The 22,734-nt window shown below is 35.1% G+C and overlaps 1 protein-coding gene across 1 annotated transcript in view; it reads left to right on the top strand.

The window, feature by feature from the left end:
- Positions 1–22,734, top strand: part of GAS2 (growth arrest specific 2) — an 84,429-nt gene that overhangs the window by 51,755 nt on the left and 9,940 nt on the right. The gene's annotated exons all lie outside the window — the stretch shown is intronic.

Here is a 22,734-nt window from a genome sequence, read left to right as displayed (position 1 = left end):
ATAGGTCTGAAACTCAAATGACTGTTATCCCTATTATGCTAAAGGCATATAACTGTGACCTAATAAAACTGAGCACATGTAAACAGAAGAAGTCAGAGGGACTCCTTCTTATCTGCAGAAGTCAAGTTCCTGTTTCAACAAAATACCAGAGTGCTTATTCAGTCATAAACTTCTGCTTAACTTAACTTACAATAAAGTCAGTGAAGCCAGATAAGGATTTGGGTTGTCTTGGGAGTGTGAAGTTGGGAGCATGTGTAAGTACTGTGCTGAATAAGTACTGAGAACTCCTAATTAATTCAGTAATAGGTTGTAAAGAAGAAGAAATAAGGGATTTGTTAAATCTAACAGTTTGAGATTCAACATGCTAGTATAAAGGAATAATAGATTTTCTGACTTGTAGCCAGTAAGAGACTTTTTAAAAATTTTGCAGTACATTTAGGTAAGCTTTATTATTAGTTTCAAACCACTTTGAAAAAGGTAATAATTATTAAAAAGACCTCAGTAATCTGGCACGGTTTAACATTTACATTTTCTTCCTTTTGGTTTTCATTTTAAAAACAATATCAAAGTATTTTTAATCTTTTTGTTTTGAGAAACTTGAGTTCTGCCAGAATGGTGAGTGTCAAATTCCTTTTTGCTGGCTTCTTTATTATGCAATCTAGTCCAAGCCAGATTTCATTCCAAGTTTGCAAACAAAAATCCCTTTTCATATCACACTGCTGCATTCCAAGTTGAATTGTGCAAAAAAATAACAGTAATATGGATTAGGCATTAAACAGCAGTACTAAAGATCATTCCTACAAAACATATCAATGGAAACTTGCCATGCATTTCAGTGGGAACAAGTTCATTTTCCTAGGTTTTAAAAGTCAGTTGTCTTTTGGTTGTGGTTGGTTTAAACTTCATTTTGGAACACTTCATTGGATCACAGTAAGTTTTTACTCTTCACTCTACATGTTCTTGAGTACATAACTAGATATATTAGTCTTTCTTTGGAATCCTTCGGACAGTTGTGGAAAAGCAGATTTAAGGTATGTAGCTGATTTTTAATTTTGTTGGTATTTGGCACCCTATTTGATGCCACTGTGGTAGTTCCTCCTAGGCTGTGTGTAGCTGATTTTTTATTTTGTTGGTATTTGGCACCCTGTTTGATGCCTTCTAGGCTGTATGTTCTTTGCACAGCGTGACACAGCCAAACACATGCCATTTGTTTACAACCCAGTGTGTTCTAGTTGAATTCAGATCAACAATTTAAGATGGCATAGTATATCCACTACTGTATTAGCCTATTAGCTTTTTTTCCAGAAACCTCTATAGAATTTAAAACCTCTATCATTTCAGTAATGCTGCAAGTATGCCATGTGGTAGGAATTAACTCCTATTAATTGATGGCTAAGATTTTTTTTTTCAGGTATTATTTAATAATATCTGTAAATTTTTTTTTTTCTGATTCTTCAAGTTCTGTTAGGAAAAAAACCCAAAACCAGCATTCAAACCAGAAAAGTGTCCCAGGTTCCTCTTTTTATTAATATGTATCTATATATGAAATAAGTGAACAAGAAATAGCAGAGCAAAATAAAACATGGCAGAGCATAGATTTCATGCAAAAAATCACAGAAAGAAAATACATATGTCAGTTTAAAGTAATTCTAAGGAGAGGAAATCCATTGGAATATGTAGTAAAAAACGTTCCCATTAAAATTAGAGTAAATTTTTTCTTTTAATGTGGGAAAATATTTCAATTCCTAATAGAAGTTTTAAATCCATGAATTAAGGGAAATTACAACACTTCATAAAAGCATTAAGATATTTAAATCTTAATAACATTGCATGCCCCAAAAGCAGTTTTTTTCTCATGAAGTGTTTCCGTAGCACATAAACTGAATATGATTAAAACAAATGCTGTGGTGGCTTAGATGCTAAAAATTTATGTTCAATTAAAATTTATCTGTAGATTCTTCTTCCTTCCTTCCAAGTAGGAACAATTCTAAATTCCACTTCCACAGAAAAGACAGAAGACATGTTTTACAGGAAAGGTTTATATTAGCAAGTTGAAAAAAATGACCAGTTTATTTAAAATTGAAACATTGGTTTGCAATTAGCAGGATCTCTGTATGACTGCAACATACAATTAATAATTTGCTTTTTCACTCTCCTACCATCCTACCGTATGCCTTTATCTTTTGGAATGGAACTGAATTAATAAGCCTATTTTTAAAAAATAAAGAATAACAAGTCTTGAAAACTTGTACAAATGTTTGGTTTTTAAATTGGGAAAGAGAGTCACAGAGTTTGAAGTGCTTGCTTCTTGCAGAAGGCATCAAAGTCGAGATTTTTATAGTAAGAAATGTCAGTCACTCCTTTACAAAAAGTACTTCTTTAACAGTTTCAGTGACAAGAATTCTGTTTTCATGTTGCATTGTATATGCATTAGTATGAAAATTTCCCACAAACTAACCAGCTTCTCTCAGAAAGATCTGTCATTTTGGTCCATACCTATGATGACATTCAAATCGTTGGGAAATTATCTTTAGTGCAACTGGAGTCACATTAGATGATGTAATGGGTCCTGATTTTAATGCTTCTGATTTTTCCTATGACATACAGATGTTCTCTTTCTTGCAGACCAGTTGATAAATATGTGCTTGCTCTTAAATATTTGACCTTATATCCTCAATAATTAATATAATGTAACATTATTTTTCTATAGCAATAAAATAGTTTATTTGACATTTTCTTCTTCTAAATCCCAGGAAAGGAAATGTGTTATTTACCTGCAACAGCACCTGTGTAGAAACTTTCTTTTCAGATTCACTAACATAATAGATGTGTAATAAGTCTGTTAATATATATATATATATATATAATATATATAAAAGTTGCTCTGCATGCAGGCGGTCTATTATACACTATGGCCTCTTCCTGGTGAGAAAAATATACTTGTGTATTAATAGAGAAGTACATTTTACTCAAAACCATCCAGGTAGGGATGATGTACCATATGCCAGATGAGAACTGGAAAGGAGAACTAGAAAGCAGATTGATTATACAGATCTCAAGATTCAGATGCTTTGCTCTGCCTCTCCAGTTCAAATGCAAAAGTTGTGCTCATAGCTTTTGTATGGTGTGTTTCTGTCTTCTGTTTTTCTTTCAGCATAATTTTCCTAGCTTTTTTTGTCTTCCTTACTCCAAAGATTTTCCCAGTTGTTCTGCTTTTCCCAGGCCTGTTCACTTCCAATCTGTGAAAGAGTTTAGGAAAATCCTTTCCTAAGCTTTATCCGTAAGAAATAACTTTCCAGGATGTTTAGAATGTCAAAATCATGGGCACATCAGGAGTTTTAATTAACCTAACTCCAAAGGAAATATAGCAGGACACCTGGGATCTTGTGAATGAATTCTGAAAACACGTCTTGAGCCTTGGGACAGCAGCAGTCATTGGTCTCTTTGGACTTCTAATCTCAGTCTTCTTTGTATTTGTAGACAACTACAGTAATTCTCAGCTTGACACTGCAACAGACGTGGGGAAAGGCATGTCTGAAGTCCAGCCCTAGTTTATGCCCAGATACAAGGTGCTTTTGGAGACCTTTCAGCTGCACACTTCTTTACTCTGTGCCAGTTCCTCTCCAACAGCTTTGCAATCACAGAAAAGATGACATTTCAGTCTTATTTGTGCTACTGAAGGTGGAATTCTTCTCAACCTTCTCAGGTTTCATTTATTGTTTAAAAAAAGAAAGTACTCAGAGGGCCAGTAAAATTCACTCCACAAGACTCAAAAGCTCTTGGACAAGCAGTTCTATGAAAGATGTCAGTGGGGTGGCTGGAATTGAGTGCTGCCTACAGCACTGTCAGGAAATCAGTTTTGTTCTATACTCTATCATATATTTTGTTCTATACTCTATCGTTAATCTGTTGGCATTAGGCAGAACCCTGCCCCAGCTTAAGTTGCAGTTTGCTTTTTCTTCTAGTTACCCTTTCTCTTCTGCCTCTCCATTCTTTATTTTTTCCCTTTCCTGCCTGCAGCTTTTCTAATTTGGCCTAGATGTTTCCATGGAGCCAGAACCCATGGACAGGTCTCTTCACTTTGTACCTCACGATGCTGGTTTGGCACACAGTAAAACAGTTACAGCTCCACTGGCTGGTCCTTTGAAGAACTGACATTTCTAGTTCAATAGTTGACTGACTTTCACCGAGGGTTATCCAAACCCATAAAGTATGAGAAATTAAATACATGGTTTTTGTCCCTCTTGATTTAATTTTCTATCTTTTTTCACTGACGTACTGCATTTTTGCAGCCATTCATGGTAATTTAGCGTCTAGAACTTTGAAAGGGTTCATCAGAAACTTCTTTACAAAAAAATCCTTTGTAAGTCAAATTATTAGCTCCTAATTTAATGGTAAACTGTTGAAGTTACTCCTTTTTACTTTCATGCAATGAAGTTCTTGTTAGACTTGGTGAAAAATTTTTTACAGACTAAATCTTTGATGCAATATTCAGATTCAGTGGAAGTGACAGGCTGTTCAATAGCTCTGCAGTTTTTTTCACTAATTTAGACTTGTTTGCCTCAGTGACCTCCTTCTATGGACAATCAAATACCTTCTTTATTTCCAGGTGTCTCCATTATTGCACAATGAGAACTCCATTTGGGGGTTAGAAAAAATTTTAGCAAATCATATTGTGCTTTTTTAGGGTGTAGTGCATCTTCAAGAAGAATAACAATCTAGTTCTTGAAATTACTAATACACCTGTGATAATTTACTGCCTTAGCAGAAAATTACTATTTATAATGGTATTTGTAATTTAGGCTTCTAGAACTTAAGTGATAACAATATTACATTGCCTGAAATTAGTAGAATGAGGATTCTTCTCAGGAGGAGGCTAGGGTACAGCATTCTGAAATATACATTATTTATATCACCCTAAAAGTATCACCTTAAAATTCAGCTGATTTCCTTAGCAAGAGCTAAAGATGGCAACGCAAGACATTCCCCAGGTGCCAGAGTTTTCTTTTCTGGCAAGAAAAACTAGGGTAAAATTACCTTGCACAACAGCATTGGAAGTATTTTCTGTGTAGTAATTAATTATACAAAAAATTGTCAATACATTAAAGGTAAATAAAGATTAATAACAAAGCTAGAAAAACACTTCTCATTATTTTAGACTTTTTTCCTCTCAATACCAAGAATACAGAAATAGACCACATTATATAACTCCCCTCTTCTCCTTTTCTTGCTTCTCTTGCTCCTTTTATATTACAGGTAATGGACCAGCATCTCCACAGCTAAGAACACATATAGACTGCTAATCAAGCCCACCATTAATATACAGACAAGAATTTTCAAAACAAAAAGGCCTTTATTTATAGTGTGTTGTTGAGAACTAAGGATTTGGGTCCCATAAGTTTATACTGAAAATGTTACTGGGGGAAGGTATTTCCTTTCTCTCAGTTATTATCTTGTGTTTCTGTTAAATAGATGAATCATTTTATAAGAATCCATTTGACATTTACTAGGCAATAATATATTCTACATTAATGATGGGACAGCAGCATGTGCTTGCAGTTTGGAAAGCAATTTAGTAAACCTGATGCTTTAGAAATGGAGATGCTGCTGTTTGTAGTGTTGCATGTAAAGGACAGCACTGAGATTTACATTTATTCTTTAAACGTCTTTGGTGAGTGTGACACTAATGGGAATTATATTTAATAGAGTCAAGGTAAATACATCTGTCTTTTATAGAAAAATGCTAAAGCATTTTTAGGGTGAATTTAAGTTAATATTCTTCACTGTGGATTTTGATAATTGCTATGCAATGCTAATTGAAGAGGGAAAAATCCCACCTGATTCTTTACGAGATACAGTGTGTACAGTATACTTTTATACTGTAAACATAACTTCTGCTGCCATCTGGAGAGAAGAAAAAATGTGGCTTATGTGGTGGCACCTGTTAACCAAAGCTTCTGCTCTGCTCATAAGGGATTGTGTCATTGGACTTTTAGGATTCAGGCATGAAAGTGCATTGATTATCTGGCCATATTCCTTAGCTTTAGTGTAATACTCTTAGAGAAATTCTAGCCTACATGGGAAGTTCCCCTTGGGCTTTATATCTTGACTCAGGAGTGATGGTTCTGCCTAGAACTGGGGTGGCCACGATTTAACAAAAATGGTACGTAGTTTTTTAAAATATTTAATACAATGCGGTTTTACCTTTCTATTCCTAAAATAACAAGTGGAAGTTAGATTGCCTTTTAAAAAATATTTTATTTCTTTGTCATTCTCTTGTCAGTGTGAAAGCAAATTCTTTCCTCTTGTTATATTCAGTTACACTTTGTAAGCATTCATGTTGTTCACCAAAACCTGTATCTACTATCTTTAATTTTCAAACTGCACCTCTGGCAATATCCATGTAAAGGTATAAAGTACTTTTTGCAATATATCAACACAGCAGGATTTTATCCCATGTGTTTATTGATGACTTTGTCCTCTCTGATGCCTTCTAGTTCTGACCAGAGGAAAAGTAAAAAATATTTCCAAGTTCTTTGTCATGCTGAAATGCAGAACATTCAGAATAGTCATTATTTGCATGGCAGAGAATTTATCAACTAGTCTGTTCCACTAGGATTTTGTCTTTGCTAGCAGAAGTTGTCACATGCTCACTCTTTCTAGAGAGATGCAGGAAGTTGAATTTTTATTTCTGGTTTTATCCTCTTAAAAAGTTTTGGTGGTTTTTTTTTTGGTTTTTTTTTAGAATCAGAGGGATGCTTTCATCTCTCCTTCAGGATTGTTTCAGTGGAGAAGAACAAGAAATTCCTCTCAATTTTCTGTGATGATTAATGGGATTGATAATCAAACTACAGAGTTACATAGTATTTTATATTATTTATCTTTCAGATTAAAAATGTAAAAATTAAACTATTAATTTGATAAAATTTTTTGTTATAAATTTTGGGGATGTTTTTTACATTGATTTATTTACATCCTATTTTGAGATGTTATGCTGCAACTTTAAAAGAAAAAAAAAACCAAAAAACTTTAGCTGCCTCTGCATCAGTCAGTAGGAATCAATTTATCTTTCAAAAAGTAAAAATAATTATTTAACAAGAAACTTTTATGGTAGCAAAGGAATAAAACAATGAGACTTTTATCCATAACAGTTAGGTCCTTTAGTTATTTATTAGTCTAGACTGTTTCATAGTCTTTGAAACAGTCTTGATAAATTCAGTATCTCTCTCTTATATTGCAATAACATAGAAATAATACTCTTAGGATATACTGAATAATGCTTTTTCCGTGCAGATTTTTAGATTTTTATCTATCCACAATATAAAAAAATTTCCTTTCAAATATAATTTGCTTCTAATAATTTAGGATAGTATTAATAGCTATTTTTACTTCATGTTTTAAATTCCATTTGTTAATGCAAATAATTAAAGAAAAATGACTGGCAAATATTCTTGCCTACAAAAAAGATTTTAAGGTTAAGTGCACTCAAATTTGATTATATATGTTATTCTGATATAATGACTACTTGTCCTTCAAGCTATTTGTGCTGAACTTTCTAAAATTCAGTTCATTATCAAAATACATGAACAGATTAAAATGCAGGTGTTAGTAGCTCTGCACAGGTACCTGTAAGACCCTGGACTAGTGACTGTTAGTTACTGTTTGTGCTTCTTGAGCTGGTCACCTCCTTGTATATCACAAATGGAATTTGCCAGTTCACATGGAACCAAAATTGTGCTTCCACGGCACCTTCATCAGCAAAAATCATAAACGCCCAACAAAGGCTGTCATTTGACCCTGACTTTATTTTCTTTGGTTTTGTTTATTTTCTTCTTGACAGTAGAAGTTTGAGTCCAAGACCACTTACATGCTTTGTGCATCAGATAATGAATTTTCACTGAAGTTTGCTGTGTAATTTCTCTCCTTTAGCAACAGAACATTAAGGAAATGGTAATTACTGCATTTTTGCCTTAATTAAAAGTTTATTAATTATCACATGAATGCTACAGAGTAAATACCAACTTAGAGACTGGTTCAAGTTGTTAGAAATACCCTGAAGTCAGTGGCAGCCCACACAAGATAAGGGATAAAACTTCTATCCTAATGTGGAATTTGGAGTTAAAACTGGATATGCAGTTGCCATTATTTATCCCCTCTGGAAAGCAACATAATTCAACATGCATCTTCTAGTAATAAACTCTTTCATTGGGGGTTAACTTTCCCCTATATTTTGATGTTTAAAACGGTGAATGCTCAAATTTCTAAAACTTTTAAATAATTTTTTTAACAGTTTGTCTTGCAAATCTCATTGAGATCTAGCAGATCTGCTCTGACACTTTAACATTGTTTTGCATGTTTTAATGGACGTTTAGGAGAATTCCTTTTACTCTTTTTGTTGTCACTGGTTTTTGAATCTCAGAACAAAGCAAGAATATGTTGCTGTAAGGAAGTTTTAAACACAGAAAACATTTTCTTTGCCAAAGATTAGTAAACTTGGGAGATCTCAGAGTCAACTGTTATCTTAAGTGTATTTACAAAAACCAGCAACTACTAAACTGAAGACCAGCTATAGATTGCTCATCAAGTCATAAATCAGCATCACTTGATAGTGATTACTTAATAGTGTGCTATCAAAAGCACACCATTTGCTTTCAAGTCATCAAAATTGGATTTACCTAAAGGTTTAAAATGCAACTCAAGCTCCCCCCTTTCCGCCCCCACAAAATTCCACATATTAGGTCACTAAAATGGTCTTATTTTATTAAGCTAGTATTTCAATCATGGCAACAGATGGTGAAGTGCTTTAGTTGTTATAAACACTCTATTTAGATAAATATATGCTGTGGAATTTATTAGATATTTTGCTAGATATTTTAGGTTTTGCAGTTCTAAGAATACACCTCTTCTCTAATCAACTAGATGCAACTCTGTCTGAAGCTTTTACTATTCAGAAGAGAGCCAGAACTGTTGCCCAAAATATGCCATTTTTGTTACTTTGTAGGTTGTGATTGCTTTTGTAAATAATACTGAAACGACATGAAGTAATTTTTAAATTTGCATTAAAGTTTTAACATACATAGAGTCATAGAATGGTTTGGTTTGGTTTGGAAGGGACGCTTAGAGGACATCTTGTCCAGCTCCCTCCTATAAGCAGGGCTATCTTCAACTAGACCAGGTTGCTCAGCCATCCAATCTGGCCTTGGATGCCTCCAGGGATGGGCCATCCACATTGTCTCTGGGAAGCCTGTGCCATGGCCTCACCACTTCTTCCTTAGCTCTAATCTGTATCAACTCCCCCATCAGTTTAAAACCATTATCCCTTGCCCTGCTTTGTCACGAAACAGCACATGGAAAATTGCTGCTTCCTCTGCTGTGTTTGCTGCCCTTGACAGTCTTGCTTTCTCAACCTTTAACATAATACCACATTAGCTTAACATGAACTTTAATGGATTTAAGTGTAATTATTTCTTCATAAGGAGATATGTTTCTAACAGTCTGGCAAATGTATAACCATGCTAATTTTCTGTCTCATTTGAAGTAAGTTTTAATAATCTCAAAGACTTTTTCAATATGAGGGAAATGGGCTTCTGCCTTTGTGTCAAGGTTTCTCATGTGTTAGACTACCTGTAAAGGAGCTGGTTTCTACCTCATCTGTATTCTGCCCCTGCAGCCCCCCATCTTAAATCCTTCCTTTCCCTGAATTTTTAATTTTTATTTTTATTTTTGAAGGAAGATGTCAAGGAATATTTGATCTCTACATTCTGAATGTCGATCTGAAACCCAGACACAATTTTGAATCTTTCCATTAGAGTAACGATGGATCTGAGCTGGGGCAAGTGGTTCTGGTGTGGCAGGGAGATGCAAAGACAGAGGTGGCCAGGGTCTTTTGGCTTTGCAACAAACTGATAGCTTCACACTAGTTCTACTAGCGTGATTTTACATGCAGCATGTCAATAGGTCACTTCAAGGTAACCCAGCTAAGTCACAAAATGAGATTCTATTAGAATATTATTTTTTAACTGACATAGGTATTTAACCTTTTGATACCATTTTGCCCTTGATAACATTTAGCATGTTGCTTTCCCTAGTAGATATTTTAGCTCAACTAAACTGGTATTGCTTTAGGTTCCAAAATACCTCCTGGTTTCCATCAAAGGAATGCATAAAAATTGTTGAAGCAGTTATTTTTTTTATAGCTCAGGTTTCACTTTCTATATCAGACCTGAAAAACATGTTGCTATTAGCTAGCCTACTATAAACCCAGTTAAACTAATACAGCTCACTTATTTTCAGACATTGTAGTTGAAGATAATAATTAAATATTATATTGATCAATAAATTGAATTCTTTATATGATAGGGTTTAAAAATTCTTCACCTTAAACATTTCCCAGTCAAAATGTATGCATTTTAAATGTATTTTAGATATTTTTTATTTTAATTTTCCTTTTTAAATGTATTTCGGTTGTGTCTAAGGTGTAGAATCATAGTAGCATTCAGAATTCTGTGCAGAACCTTCAAACCCAACTCACATAAATCAAGTTAAATGGTAGGCTGCAAAAAACCCAGTTTTTTAGAAATTTCAGTGGTGCTCATGTAAATTTCTTTTACTCAACAACTTTCTCATGATTTACTGACAGTCAAGAGGGAGAAGGAAAATTTAGCATTTCGTAAGGGTACAAGGAACCCTGTTTCTCTTTCATTCTCTCCTCTCCACTCCAGTTTCTCAAAGTATTGGCAAGCCAAAGAATGATATCATGCCAATTTCATGCTGAAAGTGTACATTGTTCTCATCTCCCTCCTTCTCTTTAGTCTTTGCTAGAGTGGTGGGATTTTTTTTTTTTTCTGTTTTGTTTTTAAATTTAATATAGTGTTTGCAAAAGACACTATAGTAAGTCCTACTTAACAATTCTTAGCAATTCTGGACATAAACCCAGATTTTGAAGGAGGCCATTAAAACCTGGTCTGCATGTATTGATAATTGTTTATAATTTTGTTACAGATTCAGCTATAACGTAGCTAATTTACTCAGGGTTACAGTCTTACTGGCCTAATTTTAAAACACAATTCAGCTTAGGAAACGTAATAGCAAAGGGAATGTGCTTTTGGTCAGTGTTTTTTTAAATTAGCTATTATCATTTTAGTATTCAGTCTTGACCTAGCCCTGAGTCCCTTGCAAACAGCACCAAAAAAATTAAATCTCTGAGAAGTAAAGCTGGTTCTCAGTGCTTCAGGAAATCACATCAGTACAGAAAAGTATTGAAGACAAGTTAGCAAAGAGTGCTTTTGGAGTACCTCATTATATATGGAACAGCAGGGCAAAGGCTTTTTTCAAATGTGCAAGGCATCCACATCCCTTCTTTCAGACTGGTGAAAAGCAATGTCTGAAACATACTGACTAGGCTTGTGATGGTGCTTCTCTAACTCTGTCTTTCTCTACTGTTATTTACATTTAGTCCAAAAACTGGCCTGAGGTTTGAGCCAGAGGAGATGCCTTAAAGCTCAAAGCTTTTTGCTATATGCCATGGTGTCTGTGGCATGAAATCTTTGCTGTAGGAAATATGGAGATCAAGTGTTTGATTCAGGTCTGGCAGTACATACATATGTATATATCTAAAAGGCTCATCAATGAGTATTTTTTGAAGCCAAGACTCTGGCTGTATTTGACTTTGAGCCATCAAGTAATTTTTTGCAGATTCTAGTGAATAGGAATGTATTGACATTTAATACTTCAGGAATTTTTATGTAATATTCCCTTTTTGCTAATAATGAAGTTAAGAATCCAATTCAAAAACTAAGGGTATCCTGATGATGAAAGATTATATTGATGTGAAAAGAGACATAATTACACTTTACACTATGATCTTCACATTCATGTTTTTTTAACTGTTCAAAATTCATAATAACTGCTTAGGAGATACTTTGAGAAGAAAGTTAAATGGAAAGAATTTCTCAGCACTGGTGCTTAGCATTAGCAAAGCTTGTCTAAGGGAAAGATCTCTGTAGCTTTAGCTCTGTTTAGAGCTACTGCTTGGGGCTATCCATGATGCAGTTAGAACTAAAAGCCATCCTAACAATTTGTACTCTCAAGAATAACATAATAACAAAACCTGTTTAAAAAGTGAAGTCTTTTTAGAACAAAAGCTAATACTAACTTAATAGATTCTCCAGTCTGAAGAAGCTTTGTTTTACAACACACATTCATTTTGCTTTATTCATAATACATAAATGGAAAAGATGTTATGAAGATCTGTTATGATCTACCAACCTAACACATATGTTTGCATTTAGGAACTCTTTGTCTGCTTTATACCCCATCTTACCTGTGCACAGGGTACTTCATGTATTTTATGGGAGTGTGTTTATGTGTGTACACAGTTATACATGGGTGCATACAAATGCACATGTGCCACACTACTATCTGTGAAACCATAGTCCTTTGACTAAAAATTTAAATATCAATTCAAAATACATCAAGGAGAGTTAATATGTTAGCTGGGTAATTTTTAGACATCCAGGTGAATTAAAAGAGAAAACTGTACCCTTTAAGTATGGCAAATGCAGGAAAGAAATGTTGATTTAAGCTTCTCTGTTTTGGCCCTGAGTTTGAAATATTTATGTCTGCATGCTAATTTTTAATCTAGTCAAACTGTTTTGCAGAACAAATGCACTATAATGAAAAATATCTATTAAACTCATATAGGGAGAGACACTGTGAAGACAAAGATCAGTGCACAAAGATTCTGTAGAAATTACTCTCCTCAGTGCCAGCTGGGAAACTGGTTCCTCAGTAAAAATTGAATAAAGCTTTAAAGATTTAACAGACCTGTAGACAGTCAACTGAAATTTTTAGAAACTACAATGGTGGTTCCTGGTCAGGTCTGTGTTTAGAATATGAAGTAGATACAATTTTGGACACACAGGGTTTCTTAAATATTCAGATGGAGCATGCAGCCTCTGCTGTGATAACCTGAAAATAGGAGGAGAGGTAAGGTTAAAAAAAAGTCTTGCTTTCTCATGGATTAAGAGATGGCCAGGGCATACTATACAGGTGTGCACTGTTACTGCACAGTTCAGATGGAGCAGCAATGAACAGCAGACAATATTTGAGAAGGCATTTCAGTCAATGTTTCCATTGCTTTTTCAGGCTTTACCAAAGCATCACCTGATCACCTTATCAAAGGAAAATCTATTATTCCAGCATTAATTAAAACGTACATATCTGAAGGAAGTGAAATGTAGGGATGAAGTATTGAAGGTTGCAAGGATACTTGCATACTTGATGTGTACATACTGGATTTGTCTAAACATAGCACTTTTTTCTGTTATTTTTTTTAAACAAGTTCTACATAATTCTTGCTATTGCAATCATGATTTAAAAGCATATATGCAATGGAAGTATTGCTTCTGTACCTATTATGTGTTCTTGATCTGCCTTCCTGTCCTGAAATATAGGACTAAATGTTATAAAATTTATTCATGCTTCTGAGTAAGTGAAAAGTGGTTTGTGTTCTCTAGGAGAGAACATAGAGAGTCAACGTAGAGCCTAGCTATACACAAGTGAGCACTGAGGAAAGCACCTTTGCCAGGAATCGGCTCTAAATCAGAAACAAGTTTACATATTAAAAGGGAAAGGATAGAAACTCTGGGCTACTCTGTTAGAGTAATCAGCGTCTTTTTGGCAACTAGCACATTTTCCCTTTCCAAGATCTTTGCCAGAACCTAGAACGATGTTTCTACTGGTATTTGCAGAAAGATATGAAACTGATGAGTGCAAAGAGATCCAGCACACTAGAATATATACAACAGGGAATTTCCATGTGACTGAATTGAAGCGCTGTCAGGTTACAGCTAGCAGCTATCAAAACTAAACTGAATTACTAATACAAACTTTAAATAATTCATTCCTGTGTCAAGAGAGTTACCAGAATCCTAAAATTATTAAATACCCCACAGAAAAATGGCACAATATGAAAATTCTGTGCATTCTTTAAGTCTGATTGCTTCTCCTTTTAACCCCAACAATTTTTTATCTTTAAAATTTCATGCCAAGGAAGTGTGGTTTTTTGGTAACATTCACTGCACTTTAAATGGATTTCAGTGCTTGGCATCTGGTCAGCCACTCACAAGTGTCATGAAAGTACAGTAAACTCCTGGAAAGCATTCCAAAGATAAACTTGGAATCCCACAGAACAAAAGTGATAGTATTACCATGATTTTTCCTGGATCTGTCTCATGGAAAAGTGAGGATTATGAACAAAGTTAGCATCAGATGTGCTGTCAAAGTAGGGCTGTGGAGAACAAGAACATCAGAATACTTCTAATTTGTATGTTTAGTTATGTTCATTATTAATGGAGGAATAGTGTAAGGATATGCATGTAGATCTGGTAAGTAGATTCAAAAAATGGGTGTAATGACTGTGGCAAAGTAGCAATGTGTATGAAATTAAACAGTTAAATACCTAAAAGTCATAAATTTTTTAAGATGAAATGCTGATCCTTAATTTCTCTATGGCAATACAATTACAGAGCAAACCCATTTTAAGTTCAAATATATTAGAAATTTGTTTCAAGATGATGGCAAGTGCTAATCTGGGCCCAGAAAGAAAAGAAAAAGGTGTAGCAAGAAAATTTGTTATCAGTGAAATATCATGCAGCCATTTGCCATATGTTAACTTCTGTTCATATGTTAACTTCTGCATTTATGCTATCCCCATAAATGCAGCTAATTCACCTCTGACTTGCATTTGGATGGCTATTTTTAGAAGCTGGGAGAGTGACCAGTTGTGGATTTCCTGCTTTCACATTGCAGCAAGAGTAAATCTTGTCCACTTAGTATGCTAGTTCAAATTTTCCAGCCATTTGTACTCTTCTCCAGTTGATGTACAACTAAATGTAATTCCCAGTGTTACTTACACTCTGGTCAAATTTGGCCCAAAGACTTCCATGTTAGTCAAGTCACTTGAGATATGGTAGATTTGAAATATGTAAAATACTACAGATGGCATTGGGCTAGATTTGACTCTCTAGCCAAATACATATGTGTATTTGGATCTATAGTCAAAACCAGTGACTGCAGTCTTGGATAAATAGTTTGCAATCTGTAATATCTTAATTTTATTTAAAGTTTTTCAAACACATTAGTATAGCTTTGGTTTATTACTGACAATGCTGGTTTCATAGAATTACAGTGACATAATTTCATTCCAACTTTGTAACATCATGCCCCATAGACTCACACTGACATAATTTTGAAAACTTTGAGAGAATGCTTTGTACTATTTAAAGAAAATTAAGCCTAAGGATAAATATTATTGAAATTATGCCACCCTTGCTCTCCCCTCATAACTCTGTAAATTAGAAGGCATTTTAATGAAACCCATGGAGTTAAATAAATTTATTGCAGGCCTGTTTATTTAAAATAATAACCTCTAGTCTAAATTCAAGCAAGATCTAATAAAACAATCTGCCTCTATATACTTTCCAAATGTAATTTTCTTGCTTATGCATGTAGCTGTTGATTTAAAAACCAGGGGATGGAGGTAGGACAGTTTCCAGATTTCTGTGTAATTGTTTTCATCATTTTGGTGTTGCCCTTAACTGATCGTATATAAGACTGGAAGGCATACCTTGAGACTTTTCTGTTCTTTACCTATTAGATTTTAGCTAAAAGCACATGGACTAAGGTTTCCAGCATAGCTAGGAATCATAAAACAGAAGGAATCTGAGGCACTCTGTAGGCAGCCAACCAGAATCATGGGTTATCTTTGCAAAGTTTTCTGAAGTACCTTACACAGTCCTGACAGTGCTCATAAATATAATTGGTATTGGTTGAAGGAATATTGCCAGCTCACTGATATTTTTCTTTGAAAAGTTTTCCCATTTCTCTAAAATAATTTTCCCATGAAAGCTGCTCCTCTTCCAGAAATAGGTCAATAGAAGTAATGATACTGCAGGGTAGAGTTGGCTGGCAGTGTACTGACTTCTTGGGACCTTGGGTTTCTCAGCTATTTCCTTCAATTTACATGAAACTATAAAGATTGCTTCCATTTATAATGTACCCTATATGTAAAGGCAAATTTAGCTGGATATTGGCCACAGTGAGAACAGAGTGTTGTTAAAAGATATAAGGGTAAATTTTTTTTTTTCTGAATTTGAAGAGTGAGGCCGAAGGACAATGTTAGCAGATACTTGCTGGCACTCGGGACTATGCTGAGGAGATAATGGGAAAAAGAGAAAAAGAGTAAAATATAATATATGAGTGATGCATTTTGCAAAGATAACTGCTCAACAAATTAAAAAAAATTGTTAATTACTGTCTGTTCACAAGACATATAGGAAATAACAGAGCAAATACAGACTTATACACATTATTACCTTTAATCTTAAATTTTGGTCAGTTCGTGTTTTTAACTTTACCATGGTCCACCTACAGGCTTATGATATGAAAGTACAGGGTTATGAATCTAGGAGAGCATTTTTCAAAAGAAAAGGACATCAAATTGAATGAAGCTGTAGAAGTGGAATTGTATAAATATGAATGGGAGGGGGAAGTATTTTTCTTTTCTGAAGTCTTCTGCCCATTATTTGTTCTTCTGTCCATGTACTCTTCCTTCTTTAAAAGTATACATGATACAGTTCAGGATAAAGAAAGAGTGGCATTGGTGCAGCATCCAGAGTTCCTTACTGCACATTACACACAGTGAGGGTTGTGGTGCAGCTCCTCAAGGGAAGGAGGTGGAGTCTGGAGTGGTGCAAACCTGGGAACTCAGAGCAGAGTCTGAGTGGGAGGAGATGGGATTACAGCCACTGCTACACCTGCACAGTGGGGAGAAGCAAATGAGGCCAAGCCTTCACACCATGCTCCAGAACTTTTTGGAAGAGAGTCAGACTAGAAAATCTCTTTCAGTATATTGGGAATTAATTTACACTTCTGTAGAACTAGACTGTAACATAGGTTTTTGGGCAAATTAACAAAATTAATTTTAGGAATGCGAGTTAGCAGCTACTACTACTCCACAACAAATGTTCATATGCAGTGTTTCACTTTAATGTCAATGTTAAGCAATAGTTCCTACTGGACTGATACTAAAATTGTACTGCATCTCTTTGAGGAATATTCTGGCATCAGAATACAAGACAGCTAGGACATTGGAACAAGAACAGCTCCCTCTTTTCTCCTTGCCATTCTGGTGTACTGGATTGCCATGGGGCACTTGTAAAGATAAGGTTTGCACTCCTCCCTGTTTCAATGCTCATTCCTTTGTACTTCTATTTCTTAGGAGGTTTTCATTTTCTCTCACCTGCAATCCAGGGATCAGACTTCCATGAAGCTTGTGGGTTAGGTTATGGAGAAAGTACAGGAAATAAACATCCTGTAGAGGAAAGATGGAGGAAAAGTAGATGGATTAAATTACTGAAGTATAACCCATGCTTGAAAAAAATAGATGTGTCTCAATTTTATTTATGTATTGCTGATGCTATTAGAAGAGATTCCTGTAAGCAGTATCCTCAATATAGCCACATTTTAGTGAGTCTTTTTGTAGAGGATAGTATAAATAATAGTTTCCTTCTAAAGGACCGTATTGTTAAATATATTTACGATGATTAGGCAATAGAATGTAATTTTGAATTAGTCAGAAATAAAGGCTGGATTAATTTATTTACATCTCTTTTCAAGGATTGCTAAGCAACCAAGGACAAATGGCTTTATGTCTGGCTAGTGTATTGTATTGCTTTAAAAAGCTTTTTAAAGGAACATTCATTCTTTGGCACAGGGATAAACTGATTGTAAGCATATTATAGCTTATCTTGGAAAACTTCTGGATTTTAGTACATGATCTGCACCTGCCAGTGTGGTCATATAGTTTTACATGTCTCACTTTAATTAAACTTCATAGCTACCATCATTGCCATGCATCATGCTGGTGGTAATCTTTTATGTTTGTTTCTTTATTTTTATATGTTTATTTTAATAAGCTGCAGGCACAGTAAGGCAGGGGCTAGTGCACTTTGAAATTGTGCCATATAAGTTCTTCATCTTCAGGAACATATAGACAGCTCAATTTTGAGCATAGACCAATTTCATCTGCAAGCATTCAGTGACGAGTTATGTTGTGCATATGTTAAATCTTAAAAAACTCCTGATTTCAACTATATCTACCCTCTGACTGGTTTTATCTCAGTTATCAGAAACTGTACCTTTTAATGTTGATATTTTATTCACATATACTCACAGTTCCTCCCTTTGACTAGCCGGCAAGCCTGTAGACAGATGAAATGGACAAAGTAAGTTGTTATACCAAGCCTAGAGACTTGAAGTAGAGAATTACAATATACTTACTTGCTGAAGGACATGTGAAAAATATGTCTTTAGAGCTTATAATTAAACCTACATCTCATAAATTTGAGGAAGTGAAATAGTATTATAGTCATTACGTATTATTTTCTCTTACGGGTTGGATCAGAAACCTCAGCACTTGCCATTCCTGAAAGTGATACCAGGAAGAAGTAAAAAGCCAGAGTAGTAAATGCATTATTGAAGTTTTTATGCAAAAATATGTAGGCAGTTTCTGTATCTGAAAGTGTAAAGACAGTTCTGAGAATGTCCAGAAAAATTCAAATCTTTCTGGTATTCTTTTGTTGGGACCCTCACTTTAAAACTATTGAATTTCCTTTTGCTTACTTGATAGTGTCAAATCAAATGAGGCAGCTGCTAATCCTAAATAAATTCATAGAAGGCAGAAAAGCATCTAAAAATCAAAGTATTTGTGACACTGACTAGTAATGCAGAAAACCTCTACAGTATCATCTATTTTTTTAGTTCTTCCCAAAGATAAATCTGCAAGCATAAAATACATGGTGTTCAGTTCCTTGTTAAGGTATCTGGAAATGTTTAAATTGTTTTAGTTTTTATTGCATGAGGAAATGAAAAAGTGCTATCCTTTTAGGAATCTTCATTTCTCTGGAGTATATTTTTTTTTATTTCTATTTCTCATGCTTTTAATTGATTGTGATGTTTGCCTGCCTCCTTGTGATTTTCTTTATTACTGCAATCCTGACTTGATGTGTTCGATGGTTTTGGCTTTGTGGGGTTTTTTTGATTTATTTGTTGGTGAATTGGTTTAGTTTGAATTTTTTAATAGGCTATACTAAGCTACTGAATTGAATTGCAATGATTCTAGATGTCAATTTATTTGTTTATTTATTTATTTATTCATTTTGGACTTACATATTAAACTGAAATGCTATGGTCAATTTGAGAATGTTACCATACCTATCTCAACTTGACTTAATTTTGAATGTTGGATAAATTGAAATACCTTAAGCAAAATTTTAAAGTTTATGGGTCATGATTTTAACCACTAAAGGACTGGCAGCATCTTTATTTCAACAGGGGGCAAAAGTCAGTGATCTGGGGAAAATGGCCAACAATCACTTTCATGACAAATATTACAAAGATCACAACTACAGGGAAGGTATTGTTGGGTTTGCTGTGCTGGTATCCCAGAGGATGGGGACGCATAATAAAAGAAACAAGTAAGCATTTTAACTCCAGCTTCTGCATTAATCTTGCATACACTTGCAAGTAGCTGTTTAAAGCAATTTGGAAGGTAAAAAAAAAAAAAAAAAAATCCAGACAGGGAAACCCATAGATGGCTGCAGTTGGGTGTATGTGGTAACTGAAATCAGTCTGCGCTGGACTTAAAACATCTGTCACTTACCACATGCACATCACTTCCAGAGGCAAGCAGTGAGAAGAATTCTGTAGATGAAGATGTGCAGTTTTTTGTTCAGTTGCAGGAGGTACTTTCTTTTATTTGGCTGTTTTGAGGCAGAAAATCAGAAGAGACAGAATGAGTCTTGAAAAAATAGCTGGAGAACAGATGGCACCCCAGGATTCGTAAGAACATTTCCATGCACTTCTGCAATCCTGTAACACGAGCATGTTCGCATGCAGCCCACGCACATTTGCCTGATGAAACCCTAGATGAGCTGAATTCAGGGGCAAAATCTAAATGGATGATCACTCTGCATGAATACACTCTGTAAGTGACTCAACATCCTTAAAGGAATGTAACTTAGGAGACTCTTGATAGTCTGGGTAAAATTAATTCCTTTTTGTATTCAGTGGGGTTTCTGTTTTAAATTTGTGCACAGTTCATAAATAAAACTCATATTTTTATTTGTTATTAAATTCTGACTCTAACTTATTCTGACTACTACTACCTCACTGCTCTAATACATTATTTTAGAGGTATTTCTTGAGGGGTAAAAACTTAGTTGACATTAGAAAGTGAGAGAGAATTGTCTGTATCAATTTGCGTTTCTTTAAGAGAAACTTTTCAGGGCTCTAAATGCTAATAAAAAGATTAATCATTACAATTAACAAAATTAGTTGTTTTTTAGTGTTTTTATTCAAAGGTAAGAATAAAGTATTTTTCTTCTTTTTAAGAAATCTCTCATAAATTTATTTTAGCAGGCCAATGCTAATGTTTTTTAAATTCTTTTCTTAAATAGTCTTCCCCTACCCCTATTATTTGATTTTAATACATATGGTTTTCCATAACTCCATCCAGACATAGCATTTGAAAGTTGACACTTTCACTTACTCTCATAAACTCTGTCTGATTTCTTTTTATGTATTTCATGTGTTTGCCATATCATCTGCTGAGTGTTGCATAAAATAATTCTTATGAGTCAGGAACTAGATTTCTGCTCAATATCACACATTTCAGTTGATAGGGACAAGGTCCCCCTTGTGGTTGGCCCAGACATACGTGTCTAGAGAGTAGGAAACAAAAAAGTGTCACCTTAGTTGCCCTCAGGCCTCAATGTCACCAGATGTCACCCAAAGTGCTTGGAAATGCACAGTCCCTGTACTTGCAAATACCATTCTGAGCATGAATCCCATGTCTAAATAATTTTCCTTGATACTATTAATCTTTGTCCAGGACATAAATTCCTTCACTTGTCAGAAATACACTTGTTCTTAATGAACAGGAATTGTGTTTACTTCTGCATCTGTCTTATTTCTTGTACACAGAGTGCTCACCTGTGCTGGATGCCTTTTTCAAACAGTAAAGCAAGATCTAGTGTTAGACATGAAACATATGCTATTTCTAAGTTCTGGGAAATAGTTTCAGACAGAAGCCAAATGTAAGGTTTGAGGGAAAATTCAATCAAGAATAAGAATTTCAAATGTCTGAACTGTTGTGTTATTTTTATCGATTCAAAAATGTATCTCCATTTCAGTTAGCTTGGCAGGACTACCTGGAATAATTATTTCAATGAGCCTGCTGTTGTCTGGAAACAGAAATAAGCAGTTTCATTAACTGCTTATTATTATCAGTCAGTCCCAATGCCTTCCCTTTGCAGAAATGTTTAACACAACTGTTAATTCCAGAGGTCAATAGCTATCTGTGCCATACAGGATTTACCTGGCTGTGGTTTCAATCTCTAAAACAATTCCTGGCTGCTTCAGTTATACACATTGCTGAACTCCTGTGCATTAGTGGTTTTTGCCATTATACCAAGCATATTGACTTCATCTCTTGCCATGCACAAATAGATGAAGGATGTTGCATTTTTGCATTGTGAAAGGGAAGAATTTCCATTTCCTCACTTGCCTTGCAGAAGGCAAGATGTTATTTCATGGCTTCTGAGTATCTTTAATGATACACAGAATGACTGCAGAAATGCTCACCCTCAAACTGGGACTTCTACACTAATCAAAGGACTGTTCTTCAATGTGTCAGGCTTCATGAGATCTTTCTATTCACTTCACTGTGCAAGTGGATCTTTCTCTGTTCCTATCTCATTCCTGTGAAATTCTCAGTTTCCCGGGCACAGTTTTCCATATGGGTCTTTGCAGATATCTCAGGTCCTGATGTCAGGTATCATGTGCAATTTTCTTTATCACCGAAATTATGCAACAATCTCTACTATCTCTTCAGCAGACTGTGTATCAGCTAAAAATCACTGCTTTGCTGGATCCCATACTTTATGGGACAGTGTTGACAGTCTCGCTTCCAATTTGTCCTTTCAGTCCTTTAAGTTGTAATTATTGTGAGTTGCCTTGAGATTTCCCTATCTATCCTTCATTATCCCATGTGCTACGTCAGTTCAGGATTTCAGTGGGCTGCTAGATTCTTGCTTATTCTTAGATGCCTGCTGAAAAGAACTCCCCCAAGGAAGATCAAACCTGATCTCCAAGCCAAGGGGGAAAAAAAGAAACAAAAAAGAAAAAACCAAAACTTTTCCCTGAGCAAAGACCAAGCAGCCCGTAAGCAAACACCATGCAGCGAAAAGCAGCAAACCACCTGAGCAGGGAGATTTTGGTAACACCCATGATCACAACCCCACATACACAGGGTGATGCCTTAAGTTTTAGCTTTTATATTTTTCAGATTCCATGCTGTCTAGCTTTGTAGTTCTGAGCTTCATATTAAGTGCTAACGAATTCTCTTCACAGGGTAGGGAGGCAAAACAATTCCTTTTCTAGCTTGGGACAAAGGACAACTGTTACAGGTTTCAGGCCCAAGAGCATGGGAAGAGAGAAAACAAGAAGGATGGGACTTCCTAAAGCTATAATTGGATAATTAACTCAAATGTGCTAATGGACCAAACCTTACAGAAGTGTGAGACTTTGTGAGCAGTTGTCCATTTTGTGACCATTTTGGTTCATCTTGGGTGTAGCCCTGGCCCTGGCCAGGCTCTTGTACTGCCCAAGGTG

Source organism: Lonchura striata, chromosome 6 (genome assembly GCF_046129695.1).
Source record: "Lonchura striata isolate bLonStr1 chromosome 6, bLonStr1.mat, whole genome shotgun sequence".
NCBI lineage: Eukaryota > Metazoa > Chordata > Aves > Passeriformes > Estrildidae > Lonchura > Lonchura striata.
Note: the sequence above shows the minus strand (reverse complement) of the source record. Positions and strands in the feature narration are given on the sequence as shown.